The sequence below is a fragment of the Mus pahari genome, chromosome 14 (genome assembly GCF_900095145.1).
Source record: "Mus pahari chromosome 14, PAHARI_EIJ_v1.1, whole genome shotgun sequence".
NCBI lineage: Eukaryota > Metazoa > Chordata > Mammalia > Rodentia > Muridae > Mus > Mus pahari.
This window is the reverse complement of record NC_034603.1, coordinates 18,499,633-18,504,883: the sequence shown is the minus strand read 5'-3', so window position 1 is coordinate 18,504,883 and position 5,251 is coordinate 18,499,633.

The window sequence follows — 5,251 nt, the reverse complement described above, 5'->3', positions numbered from 1 at the left end:
TGTAGTCCTGGCTGTCCTGGAACTCACTTTGTAGACCAGGCTGGCCTCGAACTCAGAAATCCACCTGTCTCTGCCTCCCAAGTGCTGGGATTAAAGGCATGCGCCACCACTGCCCAGCCAACAAGTCAATTTTTGTTGTTGCTGCTTTGTTTGTTGCTTTGTTTTCTGAGACAGGGTTTCTCTGTGTAGCCCTGGATATCCTGGAACTCGATCTGTAGACCGAGGTGACTTCAATCTCAGAGATCCACTTGCTTCTGTCTCCTGAGTGCTAGTATTAAAGACGTGTGCCACCACGGCCCAGCTGACTTATTCTCTCATTTTTGATATCCAGTTCAGTGGGCAGGTTGGTATATTCATAGCGTTGAGGGCCACTGTACATCAGTTACAGAATGTTTTCATCTGGCATCAAGCATATGTTAGACATTCTATAAGAGGAAAACGATGACACAGGCTGTGATCTCAACATCCAGGAAGCAGAGGCAGGGGGATGGCTATAGCTTCAAGACTAGCTTGGTCTACATGTCAAGTTCCAGGGCTATTTAGCAAAATCCTGTCTCAAAAAGTAAAAGCAGGAGCCAGCGGGTAAAAACAAACATGGCAACAAAGGTGGCCATCTGAGTTCCAGGACACATGTGAAGGTGGGAGGAGCTGACTCCTCAGAGCTGTCCTCTAAGTGTCACACGCACCGAGGATAGCTGCCCAGAAGGCTGGCCTGATGTTCGGGAAACAAGGCCCAACTCTATTTCCAAGAACTGAGCAAGTCCAGGCAAGTCCCAGGCCTCAGACGCTGCCCTGGCCTGAGGCAAGGACAAAGGGTCAGCAGCAGTTTCCAGGCTTCCTCAGAAACAATTTTCCAGCCCCCATGGCCCGGTAATGGCTCTGGAATGTCCCTAGAGATGGAGCAAGATAAAGGTCGCTGGAGTTCCCCTGATGTGCTTTAAATCAGGCCTGTGAGCTCACTTGGTTGTTTCTCCATCTTCATAATGGAGACTCCAGCATACTGGACTTCTGCAGAATAAAACACTCTTTGCATTTATATATTATTTGAGTCTTGGGTACCATTCTTCGGTGAATCATGGGCACAACACTATGTGCACACAACAACAACAACAACACTTTAAGGGCCCACACAGCTCCTAGAAGCGGTCAGAAAAAGGAAAAAGCCAAGGGGAAAGGGATCTGTCCAGCTGCAGCCAGCCTGCTCTATCAGGAGCTGCACACAGGCAGAATCTGGGAAAGCAGCCAGGCCACAGACCCCATCCCCTGGGCTGATGGCACAACGGGATGCACTGTAGACTTACGTTACTTGACACACAAATTAGAGGTACCTGAGAGACGGAAACCTCAACTGAGAAAATGTCCTCATAAGATCAGGCTACAGGCAAGTCTGTAGGACATTTTTTTTATAGTGATTGATGGGGAGGGTCCAGTCCACTGTGGGCAGTGCTATCTCTGGGATGATGGTCCTGAGTTCTATAAGAAAGCAGACTGAGCAAGCCATGGGAATCAGGGACAGTAAGCATCAGCCCTCCAGGCCCTCTGCACCAGCTCCTGCCTTCAGGATCCTGCACTGTTTGAGTTCCCGCCCTGATTTTCTTTTGGTGATGAACAGCAATATGGAAGTGCAGGCCAATTTTGTTGCAACGACAGAAAACCTAACTAAGACACGTGTGGGGCAGTAGACTGCGCCACCAGACAGAAAAACCGGTAAGGTTGTAGCAAGTTCAGAAACCATAAAAATCTCATAATTAAGAATGCCAGGAGTTCGAACTCCAGACCAGGTTTCTGTTCTAGAGCATGTGACCAGGACATACCACTCAGAGGACCATGGTAACCAGTCGCATAGCACAGATCCTAGAGTTCTTCATGCTAACGAGGTACCTAGATAGGCCCCGTGTTTAGCCAATGAGCTTCCCTTCCTGGGTATCCCTCCCTGCAAACGATAATGAATCTCTGGCTCACGCTGAGTAAGACACCCGCATCCTCATCCGCCGTGAATAAAACAGTGTGGACAAGCAAGGACTGTCTCCTTTATCATACAGAGCTGCGCCTAAGTCTCCCATAGAAGGCCCCTCTTCCAGCCCCTCTGTACTTCTGGTACTCGCTCTGAGCTAAGCCAGATTCTGCCCCATCCCAGGCCCTCAGAACCCTGTTCCTAATTCCTCGTGGTCCCCAGTGGTGTCTGGGTGCACAGGAGTTTGAGAACCACACCTGTCTCAGCCCTAGTTGTTTTCACCCAGAGAAACACAGGCTGGGACCCCTATCTTAGATTGTGTCTCACCTCCACATAATGGCACATCAGCAGCGAGGCAGAAACCATGGGTAAACAATAAAAAACACTGGGTTGTAAAAAGTAAAAATCGGGCTGGGCAGTGGTAGTGCACACCTTTAGTCCCAGCACTTGGGAGGCAGAGGCAGGCGGATTTCTGAGTTCGAGGCCAGCCTGGTCTACAGAGTGAGTTTCAGGACAACCAGGACGGCACAGAGAAACCATGTCTCAACCCGCCCCCCTCCAAAAAAAGGTAGAAATAACCTTAAGTGACAGCTGCGCCTGGTCCTTTGAGCTTCTCGTGCCATTAAGAGCCCAGTGGGAGGAGCTGAGCCTGAACCTTAGGAGGGGAAGTGACAGACCAGAGAGTGAGAGCATCAAGTGTGAGCAAGGCACAGCTCCGCCTCTGTCCTCTTTAAGGCTGAGGCAGGAGGATTACAGTAACTCTGAGGCTCACTGGGACTATGCGAGACCCTGACTCAGGAAACAAATCAAAAGTGAAAGACAGGGAAGTTAAGGCGCCCCCCTGTTCAGATGCTGTGGGAACTCTTCTAACCTCCACCTACATCTGGACATTAACCTTGGTGGGGTGGGTCATCCCAGGGACAAAGGTCAGAAACTGCTAACAGCAGCACTGCAGCTGGGGCCCGTTCTCACCACTTCTCAGCAAGCATGCAGCAGACACCACCCCAACACCACAACTCATATCGCCATCCGCAGGTCAGATCGACACTGGGTGCTTCCTGCAATAAGGCACTGAGAACCCTTTTCTGTGGTGTTCCTGTCAAAGGCTCATCAACCAGTTCCTGCCCTGCAGAAACCTCAGATGGTCTGAATCATTAGACTTCCCAGGATTCATCCTGAATGACCTATGAACCCACAGACGTCTCCAGATTATAGGACACAAAAGTTGCTGGAAAGCTTGGGGTGTAGCTCAGTGGTAGAACGCCTGCTTAGCATGTATAGGGAACTGAGCCGCACACCCAGCTCTGCACACACAACAAAGAAAGGGCATGGAGAGACAGCTCAGTGTATAAGAGTGCTTACAGCTCTTGTAGAGGACCCCAGTTGGGTTCCCAGCATCTGCATCAAAAGGCTCACAATTACCTGTGTAACTCTAGCCCCAGGGAGATCCCACACCTCTGGCCTCTGCAGGCCTGTGCACTTGTGTGCAGATACGCACGTACATATACATAATTAATGATAAATCTAAAAAAGAGAGAAAAGAGAGCCAGGCGTGTGCAAGCCTTTAGTCCCAGTATTCTGGGGGAAGAAGCAGGGGGATCTCTGTGGGTTCAGGGTCAACCTGGCTACCTAGAGAGTTCCAGGACATAGAGACCCTGTCTTAAAGGAGAGATGGTGGGGGAGGAGAGAGAACAATGGAATTGAAAGCAGTGCACAGCACAGGACTTCCTCGCCCCACAGCACAGTACTGAAGCAACTGGAACTGTCTGGCTGAGGTGTGATGGTCAGAGTGTTGTCTCAATGCTATTTGTTTGTTGTGATAACTGTAATGTAACTATACAACAGAATGTCCCAGTTTCTGAGAGCAACAAACCACAATATTACTGCGGATAGAGGGGGCATTTTGCCCCTAAATTATCCTAAAATGGCCATGTGGTGGTGGTGGGGAATGTTTGCAAGAACATACCTGGAGATGGGGGACAGGGTGGGTGTCAACTGTGATAGGAAGATAAGAATTCAGGTTAGTTCGCCGGGCGTGGTGGCGCACACCTTTGATCCCAGCACTTGGGAGGCAGAGGCAGGCNGATTTCTGAGTTCNAGGCCAGCCTGGTCTACAGAGNGAGTTNCAGGANAGCCAGNGCTATACAGAGAAACCAACCCTGTCTCGAAAAAAAAAAAAAAAAAAAAAGAACTCAGGTTAAAGGGAGAGCACAATTCTTTGTCACGTTCTTACACATTTTAAGCTTAGAATTACGTTTTTAAATGTTTTGTAGGCTGGGGGTTTAGCTCAGTGTAGAGCATTTGTGTACAATGTCCAGCACCAGCTGCTGCAGCGATCACGCTATGGTTAGGAGCACTTGTTGGTCTTGCAGAAAACCTAGATTTGGTTTCCAGCGCCTACAGAGCAGCTCTGAACCAGCTACACAACTCCACTTACCGGGATCTGACTCCCCATTCAGGCCACAGGCGCCAAGGGTGTGTGTGGTGCACATACATACATGCAGTTGAAACATTCACACACATACAATCTAAACAAACGATTCCCAGTGTCCACTCCCCCACTTCTACCCCACCCCACCCACAAGCATTTGCTCAAAGTTTAGGGGTAAAAAAAATGCAACCTCAACCTGACACATAAACAAAGTCCTTGTAAATTATAGGCTTGAATGCGAAAGGCAAAATTAAAATTACTGTTAACGTTTGGATCTTAAATCCCCGCCCCCCCCCCAGCCTATGTTAAAGGTTGGTCACTAGCCTATGGTACAACTGGGAGGTGGCAGAAACTGGAGGAAGAGGATACCAGTGGGAGGAAGTGACATCAGTGGAATGTGACCTTGAAGAGGTCCCCAACTCTACCTATCTTTGCTTCCTTTAAAAAAACAATTAATTTTATTTTATTCTTCATATGTGTTTTATTTGCATGTGTGTCTGTGCACCATGTATATGCCTGATGACCAAAAAAGAGCATCGTATACCCTGGAACAAGAGTTACAGATGGTTCTAAGCTCCTATGTGGGTTTGAGAATTGAATGTGGGTCCTCTAGAAGAGCAGGGCGGCTCTCCCAGACCCTGTCTTTGTTTCTTGTGAACCATGGTAAAATTAGCTCTGCTCCATCCCCTTAAGGAAAGCAAGCATAGGAACTAGGTCAGTAACGTGGGACTCCATTGTTTGTGCTATGCATATCTCTTCTTTTCTTTTCTAACTTTCTCCTTCCTTCCTTCCTTCCTTCCTTCCTTCCTTCCTTCCTTCCTTCCTTCCTTCCTTCCTTCCTTCCTTCGTTCCTTCCTTTCTTCCTT